At 34.8% G+C, this 20,905-nt stretch overlaps 1 protein-coding gene across 3 annotated transcripts in view; it reads left to right on the plus strand.

Annotated features, from left to right (window-relative positions):
- LOC123525401 (cAMP-specific 3',5'-cyclic phosphodiesterase 4C-like) overlaps window positions 1–20,905 on the plus strand; it is an 831,602-nt gene that overhangs the window by 100,401 nt on the left and 710,296 nt on the right. Inside the window, exon 1 of one of the 3 annotated variants that reach the window (XM_045304426.2) lies at window positions 1,345–1,599. The exons of 1 other annotated variant lie outside the window; for it this stretch is intronic. The gene's annotated coding sequence lies outside the window, so the exon portion shown is untranslated. Of the gene's footprint in view, window positions 1–1,344; window positions 1,600–20,905 lie in introns of those variants that run through there. One more of the 3 variants, XM_045304430.2, reaches the window with a different exon arrangement.

The raw sequence follows: 20,905 nt of genomic DNA on the forward strand, positions 1-20,905 counted from the left end.
AATGGTACTGCCCAAATTGAATTATAGACCAGTTCATTTTAGAAACTTAGCAGGGTAGAGGTTAAAGCCCTGCTCCCCAGCTATTCAAATTCTGTTGTGTGTATGCAACCCATGATTACAATAGATAACAGTTAACGGCCACGCGCCACACTTTAGCAGCAAAACCACAGGTATTTTATATAGAATTTTATATAAAATATACTCTATTTTGACAGGCCTGTCACTGTTCATAGTCAGGATTTTCATGCTTTTTCAGTGACAATTTAAGGTTAAATGGTAGGACTGGAGCAGGTCTTTAAAGATAGCAACAAGTAGTGACTTACATACTTCATGAAAATCATTCTGATAATACAGCTACAGTACATAATATGAAAGGAAGACAGTTTAAAGAGGCACCACAAAATAACTATTCTTTTGTATTTCCATGATGGTAATTATACATGATTTGCATGAAAAATATGAGATAAACAAGAATTTAGTTTCAAATTGACAGTGAGATATATTAGGCCAAGAAAATTTGTTTAATGTCTTAACATTTTATTTAATAAGTGTAGTAATATATACATAAATCAGTGTATTTAGTTAAATTTCAATCACATTTTGTTTCTACAGTGTAAGACAGTTAGTCATCTACCGGTATATTCTTAAAACTATGCTGAAACGGGATTGACTGAATAAGTTTACAGAATGATAATGTTGTGAAAACACATTTATTCAGGAAGGGCCTAAATTGTCTTGTAGTATAGCTGTATAAGAATGATTTTCATGAAATTTTTGTAGGTCACAGGTTGTGGTGGGTCTTTAAGGTCTTTCCTGAGTTATCATATTTGCGGGTTGTTTTTAGCTTTATTTATTCAGTAAATCTTTTTTTCAGTATGCTGTAAAGTTTTAATCACACTGCTAAATAATATCTTACACTGCAGAAAGTGCATTCTAAACATAACGAAATACACCAAGTACTGCGCGTACTGAAATATTAATTAAATAGATTTTAAACAACTAAACAATAAATACACAATAAGTCACTTTGAATTTGTAGCTGTAAATCCTACATTATTTCTCAATTCTTCAAATTCAATGTAAATCCTGCATAATAACCATCAATTACAGTTATTCAGTGGTGGGTCTTTAAACTATTATTCTGCATAACCCATTGAAGGTTTTAAATGCAGGACATAGCATCTTAGCTATGCTGCACATATTTATAACAGTGCATGTTTAAAACCCATATAATGTCAAGACCTCAACCTTATAAAACTGTAATTGTTTATTTTTGTCATCAGTGGAGTGTGTATGTATACACAAAGTGTTATAGGTTTGGTTAATTCATTAGCAATTGTTGTCAGATGTCGCAATTTACGAATGTGTACATTTCGGTCACTAAATTGAGTATAAATAAACAGCCTACATAGATTTAATCTCAGTGTTTTTCTTTGTAAGATTATTGTGTTGGTATTAAAGTGGTTTTAAGAGGTATTAAACTACATTTAAAACAGTGAAACCTTTGTGTATTTAAAATAAATTGTTTTGGATCTAAATACGGCCGAAACTGTTTCGGATTTTGGAAATTATCATGCAGCTTCCATAAGTGGACTGACTGTAGGTGTTCTTTGATATTTATATTGATACATAGGTAATAGTAGGTTAGGGAGAGCCTTGTAGGTGTGTATACATGTATTTGATGTAGATAAGATCTAGGATGTTTAAATTCATAGGTACAGTCGGAGCTTTTCAGTCTAAGTCTAAAGTTGAAAGTCCAGTCAACATTGGAAATATTTTTTTGATTAGGCCATTATTTTTTTATTTTTTGGTTTACAAACCGCCAGGATGACACATGGTCGTAGGAGGAGGGAAAAAAAAAAAAAAATTTAAAAACAGAATTAGAATTTTTTTCTCCGTAGGAAACGGACCTTTGAAAGGAATATGGGTAAATTCTACATAACATGACACGTACAGGCTGCATGTTATAATCTTCTTTCCCACTTTTGATGCTTTTTCCTGCAAATATACTTGTGACCTTGGTTATATTTGATTAAAAATGAGCCTTGGGGCTTGTCATAGCAGCTTGAGAAAAAAATTTGTCTTGGTATTTCTGTGAAATTACATTAATATACAGCTAGGCAGGTAGCTGTAACATTTTTCTTGAAAGGACTGTACTATACATAAAAACTGCATATATTCTCACAAACTAAATGATTGGAAACATAGAAGTCATATGTTAAACACTGACTGAAATTAACACCTTCTGTTAAAACAACAGATGGAAGAATCTAATATTCCCCACATTTGAACAACACTGTCAGATCTTAAACCCATGGATATATGATTTTACACCCAGCAGCTTTCAAGCATCTTGGCTGTTTATGGACCCAGTCTGAAACTTAGGGGTACAGCTATATGACAACATACACTGCACTGTGCCTAATAAGCAATTATCTTTTTAAGTGTTATGAATAGGAAGTGTCTAGCTATCTGGTAAACAGACACCTAGCCTATGTCTGTTAACTGGAAGCCTTGCCATTCCTCATAAAGTCATATGGTTTTCTTGGTATTTGTTAATTTATTTTATGAATAGGCCTAATGTAACACAACAGTTCATCTTTGCAATGATCTTTGAAAATTCTGTTAGTCAATATTTGTCTTGCCACATCTACAGCACAGCTACATTGGAAAAGACAGTAATTACATCTATAATCAACATTAATCTGATGTTAATATATAACGTACAATAATTTCATTAAAAATACGTAATTCATAACTTATAAACAAATAGGTTACCAGACGCCAAAAAGCTGTACAGGCTAAACGTTTGCTTACCTGGCCTTACAATTACACAGTTTTAATGTCCCCTGTACCAGTTTATATCATCAAACAAAAATACTGTCATCATTGTGTATTTAAATGATATTTTTCGGGAAAAATGCTTTCAAGTTACCGTAATAAACGGTGCATAGAATCACCGTAATAAGCATTGCCCAATTGGAACGACAGTTACCATACACATAGTTGTATACTAAATACAGACTGCATATCACCGACAATTGGCCATTTTTTCAGGAAAGCACTACGTCGCAACTTTGAATGTTCTTGCATTTTCATTAAAATTACTTCAAAACTTTGGAAATAATACAGCCTGGGCGCAGCCATTTTTAAACGTTTCGTAAATTGCGTAACAAGCATGCTGATTGGGCGCAGTATATATCGGAAATTTTAATTGGATTTTTACGTCATGCATAAGATATGAAGTTTAAAAATAGAATTATAGGAATTCCCAATGTTGATTTGACTCGTTCGCCGTGATGGATATTCGAAGAACGAGACTTTTTTTTCTTTTTGGAATACGCGATGCATTTTTTCTTCTGCAAGCTTTCATGTCATAGCGGAGGAAATAAAACATCACATTTTTCCAATTTTATTTTTTTTCTGAAAACACGTTTTTTTGAGCGGCGGTTCCGTAAACCGAAAGATCAAAAATAAAAGGCCTTATACATGTTGTAAAATAGATGTAGATTAATCACTAGAATTGTCAAAGTCAAATAATTAGATCAAATGACTAAGTTGAATGCATGGGATGCAATTTGGTTAATATATTGAGCATTTTTAAATGTTAATTATTAGAAAACCTGTTTGATTTTTAATAGAATAAGCAAAGTTAAGTGTTAATCATTGTAAATGCTTTCGAATAAAATATAATTATTCAAAGTCATATATTGATAATTAGAGAGCTGTTTGAATAGAAGTAACAAAGTCAAATATGAATCATTGGAAATGTTGTTTGAAAAGAATAAGCAGAGTTTAATGTAAATCATTGGAAATGCTGTTAAATGAGAATAAACAAGAGTAAAATTAAATGAGAATAAGCAGAGTAAAATCATTGGAAATGCTGTTAAATGAGAATAAGCAGAGTAAAATCATTGGAAATGCTGTTAAATGAGAATAAGCAGAGTAAAATCATTAGAAATGCTGTTAGAATAAAATGAGCAAAGTATAAGACGGTCAATTTCCTTTAAGCAACATTTTGTAACATTTTACAGTTTTCATTATGATTTGCCAGGAACAAAAAGTTCATTACACAGTGTTTGGTCACTATTAGATACCTGTGATGAGCTATTGGTGCTTGCCACTATCAGTCATCATTGTTGTCAATAATTTGACTCTAACAGATTAGGTCACAATTTGGGCTCAGTCTTAGTGAAACTTTTTAGGAATGTCTCAATAAATATAATATAATTGTCAATGCAGAAATTTGACAAAAATAACACAATTGCATCTATTCATATTATATATTTCTTTTAAGATAAAACAGATGCACTTAAAATAATTTTGTCTTGTATGGGCAACCAGGATAGTTATGTCTCTCCCCCACCCTGGCCCCACTGCATAAAACAGTTTTGATATATATTAACACAGTTTTTGTCTACCATTTTTGCCATAATGTAAGTTGCCAGACCATGCAATAATTTTAGGTATCAAACAATAAAATTTTAGTATATCATTAATTCGAATTAAAGATATGAAAAAATACTTGTATTTAGAGATTGCCAGTATTCTGTTTTATGATATTTTAAAAGCATTTTAGGATTTTTTTTTGTTACAATAGACATTTAATGACATCTTAAACTGTAGTTGGTGATATCATTTAGTATACAATATTTTAAATCATCACAAGATACATTTAGTGATATCATAAAGTGAATTTAGGTTTTCTCAAAATGGGAATGGCACCCCATTGTAATATTTGGTTCTGGATAGCAATCAGTGAATACTTATTACTTGAGAGACTAAAACAACAATAAAACCAACATGGCAATATTGAATTAAATGTGATTCTACATCTATCATTATCATTGCTGTAAGAGTGATCTTTATGCAGCTGTGACAGGTACAAAAATAGGTAATGAAATATTTAATGGATTTATGGATTATCTTTCCTGTAACAGCTGCTAAGCTAATCATGTTAAATATCAGATGATGACTAAATTCAGAGATGTTTTTGATTTTTGCTGAAAAGCTTTAAGGTATTGACATTCTGTAGAAGATGGGGGCGGAGGTGATTAAGTTCTGACATTCTGTGGAAGATGGGGGCGGAGGTGATTCAGGTCTGACCTTCTGTAGATGGGGGCGGAGGTGATTAAGTTCTGACATTCTGTGGAATATGGGGGCGGAGGTGATTCAGGTCTGACCTTCTGTGGAAGATGGGGGTGGAGGTGATTAAGTTCTGACCTTCTGTGGAAGATGGGGGCGGAGATGATTAAGGTCTGACGCTCTGTGGAAGATGGGACGGAGGTGATTAAGGTCTTGACATTCTGTGGAAGATGGGGTGGAGGTGATTAAGGTCTGACATTCTGTGGAAGATGGGACGGAGGTGATTAAGGTCTTGACATTCTGTGGAAGATGGGGTGGAGGTGATTAAGGTCTGACCTTCTGTGGAAGATGGGGGTGGAGGTGATTAAGGTCTGACATTCTGTGGAAGATGGGGACAGAGGTGATTAAGGTCTGTCATTCTGTGGAAGATGGGGCGGAGGTGATTAAGGTCTGACGTTCTGTGGAAGATGGGGACAGAGGTGATTAAGGTCTGTCATTCTGTGGAAGATGGGGACAGAGGTGATTAAAGTCTGTCATTCTGTGGAAGATGGGGCGGAGGTGATTAAGGTCTGACATTCTGTGGAAGATGGGGGTGAAGGTGATTAAGATCTGACATTCTGTGGAAGATAGGGGCGGAGGTAATGCAATATTTGTGAGATTGTAGGGATAACGCATGTTTTTTCGTGTTATAACATCTGCAGAATCCCGAGGGATTGGTTGGTTTTAGAGCCCGGCACATATCCCGAGGGAATCTGAAGATGTTATCACATGAAATGAACATGCGCTAACTCCTTTCTAGCATTAAACGCATAATAAATGAATATATTAATTGTCCCTCAACATCATTAAATTACTATGAAATGCACAGGAATATCTGCATTGTTTTTTAACGTTGACATCATTTCCATTTGAATTATCTGTTTTGGGGCCAGAATACGTTTACACTTTGCCACGGAATGTGCATATAAAAACTTTTTTAACAGCACACGAGCCTGAGTATCTCTCTGTTAAAACACGTTTTCTCTCCTGTTAAAACACCCCCCAAAAATGAAAATAACAGCAGTTTTATACTAGAATAGAGGTAAAAGTATTTGAGAATGATTGAGATAGGGCTGTAAATGATAATTTTAAACCTGATATTGTGGTTGTGATGATGGAAGTTTAGATAACATTATCAATAATAAAGATACAGGGAATGTTCCCTATCTATATATAGTGTCTAAATCAGGTTGGAAGTCAAGTTTCTATACCAACTATGCTATTTGGTCAGAACAAAGTTATAGCTTTGTTTTATACCAACAATTGGGTTATTAGGTCAAAATTTTTATTTGTTGGCAAATAGGTCAGTAGATTAAAATCAGTGCAATAGTCTTACCTTTAGTTAAAACAGCTAGATCAGCAGATTAGAAAAACAACATATCTGTACAAAAACAGTGTCTGCATTAGCAGTCAGAACAAAAGTCCTACCATATTCTGTAATAACAAAAGACTATAGTCTATATATCTTAGTAAAAACAATATCAGTGGGGGGTTTCACCCATATTTGTGTGACAGTTTGGTCAGTGATTCAGAACTAATACATATAATATAAAGCTAATGTCAGTACAGTCAACCTTCTTTGGTCCAAACTCAGCAGTTATCAGCAGTTCTAACCATAGAGCAATATTCATTATTTAAGAATTTGCCAGGACCTGACGAGTTTGAATTATCCCAGTTTGAGCAAACAAAGTTTGGCTGTATGTCTAAGATAAGAGTCAGTATGTCAAAACAAAGAAATTCAACCATTTCTGTACAACAAGTAGGTTAGTAGGTCAAATGAAAGGGTGCATCTATTTTCGCAAACTGTGCCAGATGTGTACACAACAACTAGGTCTGTTGACCAGAACAAAGGGCAATGCCAAATGTCTATACAACAGCTAGGTCAGATGGCCAGACCAAAGGGCAATTCCAAATGTTTATACAATAACTAAGTCAGTTGGACAGAAGGTAGGACAATGCCAAATGTCTATACAACAACTAGGTCAGATGGCCAGACCAAAGGGCAATTCCAAATGTTTATACAACAACTAGGTCAGTTGGTTAAACTAAAGGGCAATCATATGTTTATACAGCAACTATGTCAGCTGGTTAAACTAAAGGACAATGTCAAATGTCTATACAACAACTAGGTCAGTTGGTTAAACTAAAGGGCAATGCCAAATGTCTATACAACAACTAGGTCAGTTGGTCAGAATGTAGGGCAATTCCAAATGTTTATACAGCAACTAGGTCAGTTGGTTAAACTAAAGGGCAATTCCAAATGTTTATACAGCAACTAGGTCAGTTGGTTAAACTTAAGGGCAATGCCAAATGTTTATACAGCAACTAGGTCAGTTGGTTAAACTAAAGGGCAATGCCAAATGTTTATACAACAACTAGGTCAGTTGGTTAAACTAAAGGGCAATGCCAAATGTTTATACAGCAACTAGGTCAGTTGGTTAAACTAAAGGGCAATGCCAAATGTTTATACAGCAACTAGGTCAGTTGGTTAAACTAAAAGGTAATGCCAATGTCTATACAACTACTAGGTCAGTTGGTTAAACTAAAGGACAATGCCAAATGTTTATACAACATGGTCAGAATGTAGGGCTATGTCAAATGTTTATAATACAATAAGGGCAGTTGTCCAGTTGGTAAGAGTGTCTATACAACAACTAGGTCAATTGGACAGAAGGTAGGGCAATGCCACATGTCTATACAACAACTAGGTCAGTTGGACAGAAGGTAGGGCAATGCCAAATGTCTGTACAACAACTAGGTCAGTTGGTTAAACCAAAGGGCAATTCCAAATGTATATACAACAACTAGGTCAGTTGGTCAGAATGTAGGGCTATGCCAAATGTTTATAATAGTTGGTCAGAGTGTCTATACAACAACTAGAGATGGTACCTAACCAAATAAATCAAAGGGGGACAACTCTGAATTTATCAATAAATTGAAGCCAACATTAAACATTGATCCAAAGTGAAAGAAAAATCAGATAGGTCCTTTTTCAAACAACTTACCAGGCAGACAAAATATGACCTACATTGTTTAAATCCCTTTGTATTCAATATACAATATGCACGCTTTTCTCATGACTTACACTGACAGTTATTTTGTAAGTTAAATTGTAGTGAGGCCCTGATAGAAAGTTTAGTAATGCATGAAGATTATATAGAATAATGCATACATTCCTTTGAAGAAAATTAACGACATGAAGAAACGTTATTAAGTTTTGATCTTTTAGCCAAAGTTGTTTATTTATTGTTCTCAATGGTGAGACATTGATTTACACAACATTTTTATATCAAAATGTAAAATGTATATGTCCAACAATGAGAAATAACAAAAAAAAGTTAAATTGGTAACAAAAAAATTCATTGTCGTCAAATATAAGTACAATGTTTTAAGGTAGTGGTTGTAATTTCTACATATTAAGGTAGCTGACAGGTAATGACTCTATGTAATGTATTTTAAGCAATTCTCAATTTAAACATTTTCTGGAGGGAACAAGCACGATCATTTACCATCCTTGAAAAAAGAACAAATGCTGAAAAAGCCTATGGAGATTACACTCTTTGATGATTTGCGTTACAGGTCAACTACCCTAAACAAACTAAAAGGTGTTTTATTTATTGTTGAAAACAAAGTAATCAGATAATTTAAGATATCAACATTAATTTAAAACTTATATTGTTTACACAACTGGAAATTTTTTTGTTGTTGGGGCCTCTCATTTACAAATATATCAACAATTATCACCTGAATTGAGTGCATTCATGAGTGGAAAATATTGATGGTAAAATGGTGTAGGGGTTTGTTTACAATATAAAATCTTTAATAACTTCTTTAAGGTACATTTTTGGTATGGTTTTGGTAAGCTTATAATAAAGAGCATGTCATTCTCTTTCACTCAGAATTTTTTCAAGCGTTTTAGACTCTTGGCTAGTCTTGGAATTTGACTTTATTAAAAGACAAAAGGAAGTTCAGTATAGGCTCTTTCAAATTGTTGAAAGTAGAGTAAACTTACCTTATACTCTATTGAATTTATTTAGCTGTGGGAGCTTTTGATATAGGCTATAATTGGAGAAGTCCTAAAATCTTTGAAACACGGTCAATACAAGAGTTGTCCTTTTTGCTTCAGATATTTTGAGTCATTTTTTAGATATCAAATATTTCTATTTTTGACATGGAGAAGAGGAAAACCATTAATATATTTAGAAAATTGGTGCACTCAGTTATCATTTCACTCTAAAAAAACCCTAAAAAGATGAATTTGAATTTTTTAGGTACCATCTCTACAACAACTAGGTCATTTGGACAGAAAGTAGGGCTATGCAAAATGTCTATACAACAATAAGGCCAGTTGGCCAAACCGAAGGGTGATGCCAAATGTTTATACAACAACTAGATCAGTTGGCCAGACCAAAGGGCAATGCCAAGTGTCTATACAACAACTAGGTCAGTTGGCCAGACCAAAGGGCTATGCCAAGTGTCTATACAACAATTAGGTCAGTTGGCCAGACCAAAGGGCTATACCAAATGTCTATGCAACAACTAGGTCAGTTAGAAAGTAGGGCAATGCTAAATGTCTATACAACAACTAGGTCAGTTGGCCAGACAAAAGGGCTTTGTCAGCTGTCTGTACAACAGCTAGGTCGGTTGGCCAGACCAAAGGGTTATGTCAGATGTCTGTACAACAACTAGGTCAGTTGGCCAGACCAAAGGGCTATGCCAGATGTCTATACAACAGCTAGGTCAGTTGGCCAGACCAAAGGGTTATGCCAAATGTCCGTACAACAACTAGGTCAGTTGACCAGACCAAAGGGCTATGCCAAATGTCCGTACAACAACTAGGTCAGTTGGCCAGACCAAAGGGCTATGCCAAATGTCTGTACAACAACTAGGTCAGTTGGCCAGACCAAAGGGCTATGCCAAATGTCTATACAACAACTAGGTCAGTTGGTCAGACAAAAGGGCTATGCCAAATGTCTCTACAACAACTAGGTCAGTTGGCCAGACCAAAGGGCTATGTAAGATGTCTCTACAACAACTTGGTCATTTTGTGTGAACAGAGGGCTTAACAGTTGCAGCAGTAACAGGCTGCATACCATCATCAGTACCGGTCTTAAAGCAGTGAAGTAGGATCCTCTGTATAAACACAATGTTTTTATGAAGAACAAAACTAAGACAGGAAACAGTCATCTGTATGAATGCCATGTGGTTGAAGGTGAAATTACTTTAGTCCTATGGACTGCTACAGATACACAGAAAACAAATACTTACTTCAGTGACATACCTTTAATGTTTATATGTTAAGTTGAAACAAACAATGAAATTATATATGTCACTATGACTTATAAAATAGGATGAACTTAGTTATCTACGGTGGTATGTTTAGGACATATGTTATTTTTTTTTAAGATTAAATTATCTCGTGCGCACAACATCTTATCTTGAGCAATCAACATCTTATCTCGTGCGCACGACATCTTATCTCGAGCGATCAACATATTATCTCGTGCGCACAACATCTTATCTCGAGCGATCAACATCTTATCTCGAGCGATCAACATATTATCTTGAGCGATCAACATCTTATCTCGAGCGATCAACATATTATCTCGAGCGATCAACATCTTATCTCGAGCGATCAACATATTATCTTGAGCGATCAATATCTTATCTCGAGCGATCAACATCTTATTTCGTGCGCACGACATCTTATCTTGAGCGATCAACATATTATCTTGAGCGATCAGCATCTTATCTCGAGCGATCAACATATTATCTCGAGCGATCAACATCTTATCTTGAGCGATCAACATATTATCTTGAGTGATCAACATCTTATATCGAGCGATCAACATATTATCTTGAGTGATCAACATATTATCTTGAGCAATCAACATCTTATCTTGAGCGATCAACATATTATCTTGAGTGATCAACATCTTATCTCGAGCGATCAACATCTTATTTCGTGCGTACGACATCTTATCTTGAGCGATCAACATCTTATCTGGAGCGATCAACATATTATCTTGAGCAACATATTATCTTGAGCGATCAACATCTTATCTTGTGCGATCAACATCTTATCTCGAGCGCACGACATCTTATTTATATATATTAAGGCCCTTTGTGTGTGCATTTAGGTCATCAGTAAAACATACGGACAAGTTTTTAATTAGGGTTCTGCCTATTCCGCTGTTATTTAAACTTCCCACAAGTACATGTACAAGTTTATCACATCAGTTGGGAAAGCAATGCACATAATTGGTCATCCTATCTTCAAAATTAAATGAACATAACTAATGATGCATACTGCATGTTAGAACAGCAACAAATTTCAGTTCGACTGATAAATTCGCGCAGAAAAGTTGCATGTATGAATTAAGGGAAAACAAGGAAAATCGTTTAATGTATGGGCGAAGTATGGAAGCCCTGGAGGGACAATTGATTTCCGTACTTCCCACTTCTGACTTCTAACTTTTGCACTTCTCACTTCCAACTTCTTGACTTCCTACTTCCTACTTCTAACTTCCGTTCCACACTTCTGACTTCCAACTTCCCGACTTTCGACTTCTGATTTCAAACTTCCACACTTCTTACTTTCGACTTCTTGACTTCTTACTTCCTTCTTCTAACTTCCGCACTTCTAACTTCCAGACTTTCGACTTCTGATTTCCAACTTCCACACTTCTTACTTCCGACTTTTGGACTTCTTACTTCCCTCTTCTAACTTCCGCACTTCTGACTTCTAACTTCCTGCCTTTCGACTTCTGATTTCCAACTTCCACACTTCTTACTTCCGACTTCTTGACTTCTTACTTCCCTCTTCTAACTATCGCACTTCTGACTTCTAACTTCCACACTTCTGACTTCTAACTTCCTGACTTCCGACTTCCAACTTCTGCACTTCTGACTGCCAACTTTCCTTTTTTGGAAGTCGGAAGTAAGAAGTGTGGAAGTTGGAAGTCGGAAGTATGAAGTCAGGAAGCTGGAAGTCAGAAGTGCGGAAGTTAGAAGTCAAAGTGCGAAAGTTAGAAGAAGGAAGTAAGAAGTCAAAAGTCAGAAGTAAGAAGTGTGGAAGTTGGAAATCAGAAGTCGAAAGTCGGGAAGTTGGAAGTTAGAAGTCTGAAGTGTGGAAGTTAGAAGTAGGAAGTCAAGAAGTTGGAAGTGAGAAGTGCAAAAGTTAGAAGTCAGAAGTGGGAAGTACGGGAATCAATTGTCCCTCCAGGGCTTCCATAGCGAAGCCTACATACTATTTTTTTTTTCAAGGACTTAAATTTATTTCTTTGCATCATCACTGATTTTTTGCTGCCTTTTTTATCAGTTTCCGTATTTAAATGTCTAACCCTGCAAACATGTGAAACGGTTATAAGTATAATCTAAATAAAAACAAAAATGGTGGCAGCCGTATGTTTTTACTAATGATCTGAATTAACACAAAGGTCCTTAATAGATATTGATAAGATGACCGAGAAAAGATGTTGATCGCTCGAGATGATATGTTGATCGCTCAAGGTAATATGTTGATCGCTCGAGAAAAGATGTTGATCGCTCAAGATAAGATGTCGTGCACACGAAATAAGATGTTGATCGCTCAAGATAATATGTCGATTGCTCGAGATAAGATGTCATGCGCACGGGATAAGATGTTGATCGCTCAAGATAAGATGTTGATCGCTCAAGATAATATGTTGATCGCTCGAGATAAGATGTTGATTGCTCAAGATAAGATGTCGTGCGCACGAAATAAGATGTTGATCGCTCAAGATAATATGTTGATCGCTCGAGATAAGATGTTGATCGCTCGAGATAAGATGTTGAGATGTTGATCGCTCGAGATAAGATGTTGATCGCTCAAGATAATATGTTGATCGCTCAAGATAATATGTTGTGCGCACGAGATAAGATGTTGATCGCTCAAGATAAGATGTTGTGCGCACGAAATAAGATGTTGATCACTCAAGATAAGATGTTGATCGCTCAAGATAATATGTTGATCGCTCGAGATAAGATGTCGTGTGCACGAGATAAGATGTTGATCGCTCAAGATAATTTAATCCTAAAAAAATAATTGCATGTCCTAAACATACCACCGTAGATATCAGGTTTCAAGTAAAGACAATATTTATATAGGTACAGCATTAATAGGTCACTTTTTAAGTGACCCAGTTTTCCTCCTAAAATGGCAAAGAGAAATTTAGAAAACAAAAATTAGGAAAAAAGTTGATATTGACTCAAGCATCTGTTTGTATTTAGATAATTAATTAAGTTCTTGTGGTGATAGTTGTTGTAGACTATTTACTTTAAGAAATTGTTCATATTTTGATATGATGTAATGAGATGAAAATCTTGATAATTTTTAAGAAATAATGAGAATGAAAAAGTATGATCTGCCATGATATGTTTTATTATAAATGCAGTTCCTGCTGTGGTTTTCATGATTTAATTATTTTCTCATAACTTTTGGGTATGTTTTAAATTTGATTAGATAACAGTATGAAACTGATGTATTGCACAGGCCTAATAAACCCTGGTCTGGTGGCATTTATCATTATCTTGTCACTGATTGGCTGATCATGTCTGTGCCAGAAATCAAATCTGTAAAACCTTCCATTATACTAATGTGAGTCTTTGTTTTTGTTTTTCTAAAATTCATGTTCTATGCAGATTATTCAGAATAATTCACATTTTGAAGTTTCACAGTTTCAGTTCAACAATACACATAAACAGATACTGTATACGTAGATTTATTGGCGTTGGTTTAATTTTGGCTATAATTTGGCGGTCAACAACGAATGCGCAAATTCTAAACATCGCCAGATATAAGCACTGCTCTTTAATAACAGCTGCCGATTATTCAACATAAGGGAGATAACTACTGCAGGTTCAGCTGGCAATAACTACTCTGTTGGCGAATATACTATGGAAGAATTGTTACTTCGTGCTTTTGAACGATCCCCTTTATTGGGACTTGCTTTGCATCTATAATATGTTTAAATTAGCAATTTAGTGTTACAGCCAGCAGACTGGTGATTGCCATTTTATCATTGATCTTCATAATTGGGAGCTTCTTGACACTTTGCCAATTATAGGCCAAAATCTCAAGTGCTACTGGTGTGAAAGTATACAATATGTTAACAAACATATGATAAAAGATGTACAAGTAGTGGTTAATGAGTTTATTTTAATAGGTGATAAAAACTGTGTGATATGAGTGCCTTTTGTTCATTAAGAATTGTGTACGGTATTGTTAAAAAAAAAAAAAAAAAAAAAAAAAAAATGATATTTAGCTGCTGGTTTTATTATGTATTTATCCTGATGAAGGCGTAAGCGCTGAAACGTTGATAAAAGATAAATATTCACGTGTTGTTGTTGAATTTTACCATCGTGTACGGTATTGATATAATATAACTTAATTATAATTGAATAATGACAGGTACTGTTACAGAATATGGTAACAACAATATAATTCGTGAATGTTTAATCAAATCACATGTATATACTACAATTCTCCTAGGGATTTAACGGATTTAAATCTTGTCTTTCAGGAGATTATCATCGATTCATTTTTGACAGGTGACATACTTATAATTGGTTATTATAATTGACCGAAAAAACAGTAGGTGGTTTAATTTGCTGATCTTTTCACAGCGGGTTTTATTTTCTTGGTTGAGAGCTATAGCGCCAAATCTTAACACCGCCAAATCAAAGCAAAAAAAAACCCCAAAAAAACGCCAACATTTGGCCATGCAGATATAAAATCGTATACAGTACTCGGAAGACTTTAGCCTGAATCTCAATCTTAAAACCATATTTAGCCTGAGTTTAGGACAGCTTCAAAGCATTATATAACAGTTAAATCTAATATGAAAGAACTATCAGTAAATCTGAAGGGCTGTTATATTATATTGAATGCATGACAGGGAGCCAGATATAAATTTTGGAATTCCCACAGATAATAATACAAGCTTATAATGTGGTAATCTGGTCCTATATTTAGCTACTGGTTACCAGATAAAAATATATGCTCTTATTTAGCTGCTGGTCATCTGTTTGTATTTGGTTATAATATTTAGCCACTGGTCATCTGTTTGTATCCTACAGATAAAGATACTGGCTTATGATATTTAGCTGCTGGTCATCTGTTTGTATCCTACAGATAAAGATACAGGCTTATAATATTTAGCTGCTGGTCATCTGTTTGTATCCTACAGATAAAGATACAGGCTTATGATATTTAGCTGCTGGTCATCTGTTTGTATCCTACAGATAAAGATACAGGCTTATGATATTTAGCTGCTGGTCATCTGTTTGTATCCTACAGATAAAGATACAGGCTTATGATATGTAGCTACTGGTCATCTGTTTGTATCCTACAGATAAAGATACAGGCTTATGATATTTAGCTGCTGGTCATCTGTTTGGTCATCTGTTTGTATCCTACAGATAAAATTACAGGTGTTTATCATTATAGCTACAGTGCTGGTCTCATGTTCCTACTCCAATGATAATAATATAGCTGTTTGGTTTAATCAAACATGCATGATAAAGTTTTAAGTAACTAGTCTAGAAAAGATATTAGATATATACTAGTGTTTTGATGAACATACCTTTTTAAATACTGTGAAACTTGACCCAGAAATACAGGTAGTAGATGTTGATAAGCCATAAAAAATGCAGTAACATGTTGATTTGAATATTATTGCAGCTGGTGTTGAATTTAATAAAAATTCTTTATATCATAATAAACAGTATCTGCAAATAAATCTGATAATATTTTCTTTCCCAGTTGAGATACTCATCCAGCAGAAGTAAAGTTAATTATAGAATGACCAGAAATGATTTATGTGTTAACATTTAAGCATGCATATCATGTTTCACAAATGGAATTAAAAGACAATTTGTTGAAAGTTGTAAACTGTAACACTTTGTTTAGAAAACTTGAATCATAGTTTTTTAAGCCTTTGATTTTTGGCATTGGTTCTAATTAATATTTGACTTACAGTTCTAGTTATCTCCCTTCAAAGTTGCGAGAGAAGTATGAAAAAGAGTTTTACGCAAAACATAACCTGGAAATTGAAAAATTAAAGAAGAGATGCATGAAAAGGTGCTGCACAGTGGCAGTTGTTCAGTTGTTGCAAGCAGATAAGAAAGATTCATTTGATTTTACATTTCTGATTACCTCCTTTTAGTAATGGGTTCATTAATCTATAACATGTTCAAAAAATTTCAACATTTCCAAATTTTGATGACAGCTGTAGAAACTCATCTTCAATTTCTTCTCCTTCTTAGATTTTGAATACAATACCAATACCATTACCAATACAATACCATTACCAATACAATACAATACAATGTTTTTCAGATGTAGCTTAGCTTAGATTTTGAATACAATACCATTACCAATACAATACCATTACCAATACGATACAATACAGTGTTTTTCAGATGTAGCTTAGCTTAGATTTTGAATACAGTACCATTACCAATACAATACCAATACCATATAATACCATTACCAGTACAATACAGTACAATACAAGACAATGTTTTTCAGATGTAGCTTAGCTTAGATTTTGAATACAGTACCATTACCAATACAATACCAATACCATATAATACCATTACCAATACAATACAGTACAATACAAGACAATGTTTTTCAGATGTAGCTTAGCTTAGATTTTGAATACAATACCATTACCAATACCATATAATACCATTACCAATACAATACAATTACCAATAAAATAAAATACACAACCAAAACCAATACCAATACTAATACCAGTACCAGTACAGATTTTATTTAAAGTTGGTGCATATATAAACAGAGAACATTAGCTTCTAATGTAATGGAATAATAGATATTATAAAAGTACTTAATTTTTCAGTGTAGTAAATTTTTTGTACCTCTGCTAATAAGGAGTGATACAGTCTGAACTTATATTAGATTACCCTGGGACAGAATATTCTGTAATTTAGTTAGGCTATGAAATTATAATTTGATCAAATTACTGTGTAGACAAGACACATTTTCAGACAAATTGTTAGAAAAATAATCATACATGTGTCAGGTTATGTCAAACAGATACCAATAAAAATTGATTTACCAACAAAAATATACTATTACCTTGTAGACTAATAGGACTAGTTTTTTTGTCCTTCATTATATTTGATAAAAATCTTATTCTTTACAAGGTGGTTTTCATAATAGTGTTTAAATTGGGTTGAATTTTTATAAATTTCTGTTTTAGAAGATTACTATATCTCATCTGCGCTAGAGAAAAAATGATAAAAGGCAATACATTCTATGGTCTCCCCCAATTGGGATATGCATTTTGTAGTAGGGTCATTTAGTCCATAATAAAGTAACTGAGTGGTTATCATCCCCACCTGCCCCATATTGTTCATGCCACCTTGATCTGTTATTATGTCTTCTCCCTAGGGCTGTAACGAGTATCTGAGTACTCGGATATGCACGAATTCGACCAAAATTCGAGTACGGATATTCGTCATTGTCAAGATCGTTGGATCGCGATCTTTTTCTTTAATACATGCAGTATGTAAAATTCTATCAATAAAACTAAATAAAAGCCAGATTGAACGTCTTTAATGAATTTTCTTGCACATCTAAGATGATAACGCGTTGTCAGATTCTTAACCGGATGTAAACAAATGTCTTAGGTAGAGTTAGCATCGGTCTTACATTCGAACCAAAATCAATATGAAATCTGTCATAACAGTGAATAAACATTTATCATTTAAGAAATTAAATTCAATAAAAAGTTAAATTACAAAATATTTTTCCAACAAGTAAAGTTTTCTTATCAAAAAATGCGAAACTGTTACTAAATATTGTGATATTAATGACTGACGTCATATCGTTCATCTGCAAGAACAATAATGGCCGAACATTAATGAAGTCCACCAGCTAAATCTGACTTTAATTAATGAGCAAAACATTAAACATAAGTCATTACTGTAAAATTGAGCACTATGAGAACTGCAAAGTTTAAATTCCATAAAGAAATGGTACTTATATAACAGTCTTGCATTTTTGTATCATTATAAGTTGTTGCTGGTGATCCATGGTTTGAACTGTTAATCGTCGGCCCCGACTCGCGAATCGGATCGGATCACCACTTGTCCGACGATCCACAGCCCTACTTCTCCCACTGGGGGAGACATATTGTTTTTGCCCTGTCTGTCCGTCAGATTGTCACACTTCATTTCCGATCAATAATTGGAAAATCATTTGACCTAGAACTTTCAAACTTCATAGGTTGGTAGGGCTTATGGAGTAGATGGCCCGTATTGTTTTTGGAGTCACTCCATAAAAGGTCAAGGTCACAGGGGTCTGAATATTGAAAACCATTTCCGATCAATAACTTCAGAACCACTTGACCCAGAATGTTGAAACGTCATAGGATGATTGATCATGCAGAGTAGATGACCCCTATTGATTTTGGGGTCACTTTGTTAAAGGTCAAGGTCACAGGGGCCTGAACATGGAAAACCATTTCTGATCAATAACTTGAGAACCACTTGACCCAGAATGTTTAAACTCAATAGGATGATTGGACATGCAGAGTAGATGGCCCGTATTGTTTTTGGGGTCACTCTTTTAAAGGTCAAGGTCACAGGGGCCTGAACATGGAAAACCATTTCTGATCAAAAACTTGAGAACCACTTGACCCAGAATGTTGCATCACAAGGTGATTGATCATGCAGAGTAGATGACATTTATTGATTTTGGGGTCACTCTAATAAAGGTCAAGATCACAGGGGCCTGAATATGCAAAACCATTTCCGATCAATAACTTGAGAACCACTTGACCCAGGATGTTGAAACTTCATAGGATGATTGGACATGCAGAGTAGATGATCCCTATTGATTTTGGGGTCACTCTATTAAAGGTCATGGTCACAATGGACAGAACATGGAAATCCATTTACAGTCAATAACTTGAGAACTATTTGACCTAGAACCTTCAAATTTCATAGGGTGATAGGACTTACAGAGTAGATGACCCATATTGTTTTTAGGGTCACTCCAGCAAAGGTCAGGGACACAGTGGGCTGAACATAGAAAACTCTTTACAATCAATAACTTGAGAACTACTTGACCCGGAATGTTGAAACTTAATGGATGATTGGACATGCAGAGTAGATAAGCCCTACTGATTTTGGGGTCACTCGATCAAAGGTCAAGGTCACAGGGAATTTAACATGGAAAACCGTTTCAAATTCATAACTTGAGAACCACTTGCCCAGAATGTTGAAACTTAGTGGGATGATTGGACATGCCAAGTAGATGATCCCTACTGCAGCCAACCATCAGTGTCTCTTTGACTTTTGCTCCTGTCCCCTATTGACTTCCTGCCTATATGACTATGCATTGGGAGAGACATGCGCTTTTCTACAAAAGCATCTTCTAGTTCTGTATAGGCTTATGCTAATGTGATGACCGTGTGTCCATCATCATGTGCTGTGGGCCATCCTCCTCAACGGTTTTACTGGTCACAATTTTCAAGCTTGTTCATGCAGAAATTGTTTCCTTTTATAACATCTCAGATTAATCTGAAATTGGGTCATCTGGGGTCAAAAGCTAGCTCAGAAGGTAAAAAACTGTGAACAGTCTACATTTTCTACCTGATCTTTAAATTATGATTTGTTAGAATGTTGCGCTAAGGTCACTTTGAAATCCATGTCAAAGGTTGAAACCGGATTATTTCAATAAAAATCTAGTAACTGGGTCAAATCATAGAAAACCTTGTTAACTCGGGTCTTCATCTTCCTAAAAAACTTTGTCAGATTGTTTGTCTGTATAATTCTAGCCAATTTTAAAATGGGAAACCATGGAGAATTTAAAAGCTAGGTCACTAGGTCAATCATGGAAAAACATTGTTTGAGTCCACGTTTCTACCTTATCTTCATACAAAATTGTCAAAATATTTGTCCTCTATCAAATATATATAGGCAGTTAACTAAAATTCAGGTAGTCACAATTTATTTTAGATGTATATATTGTGTAGTTTTACTGCATCAAAATTCAGTCTGAAAAATAATTATAGGAACGGACCTCCAGATCTTAGGAAATCACCAGAGGCATGGAAAGAGCAGTACAGACAACAGACAATTAGTCAGTGATCAGTGATATGTAGAGATCAAATCAAGGAATGCCCTTGGGAAATTGTGATTGTTTCTGAAAGTGTCAACAAACAGGCAATCTTTAAACAAGAGGGCCATGATTGCCCTAGCTCGCTCACCTGAGTTACGCTGCTTGCTGGATTAGTTTTGGTAGATGGTTATGCAAATATGAGAATATCAAGGACTTTTCAATGCATGACTGTCTTGTCCTGAATTGCAGGTTACACCGATAGATTACTTTTCCATGTTTGGACTGATTTTCTTTTTTAGGTTTCCGGTATCCCGACCCACCCTAAATTTTTGGCCCGACCCTAAATGTTTTTATGGCCTAGGAGAATATTTTTTTCAACAAAAAGTTGCAAAACTGCACTTTTTATGCTTTAAACGTGGCCAGTGATGTTAGAAATCAACTTACTGATGCTCTAAAGGCAACCCTAATTTTTTTTAGCATGTTACCGGAAACAAAGAATTTTTTTTTAGGCCTTATGTATAAACAGGTTGTTTCTCCTTGTGTAAAAAGCAAAGTATTGTAGCAGCTCATGGTGTGAAGATATTTTAAAATGCATTAGTACATAGTGTTAAAACAAATTTTCTGACAAGATTTTATTTATGGTTGTCACTATCAATAACA

The sequence above is a fragment of the Mercenaria mercenaria genome, chromosome 3 (genome assembly GCF_021730395.1).
Source record: "Mercenaria mercenaria strain notata chromosome 3, MADL_Memer_1, whole genome shotgun sequence".
NCBI classification, from domain to species: Eukaryota; Metazoa; Mollusca; class Bivalvia; order Venerida; family Veneridae; genus Mercenaria; species Mercenaria mercenaria.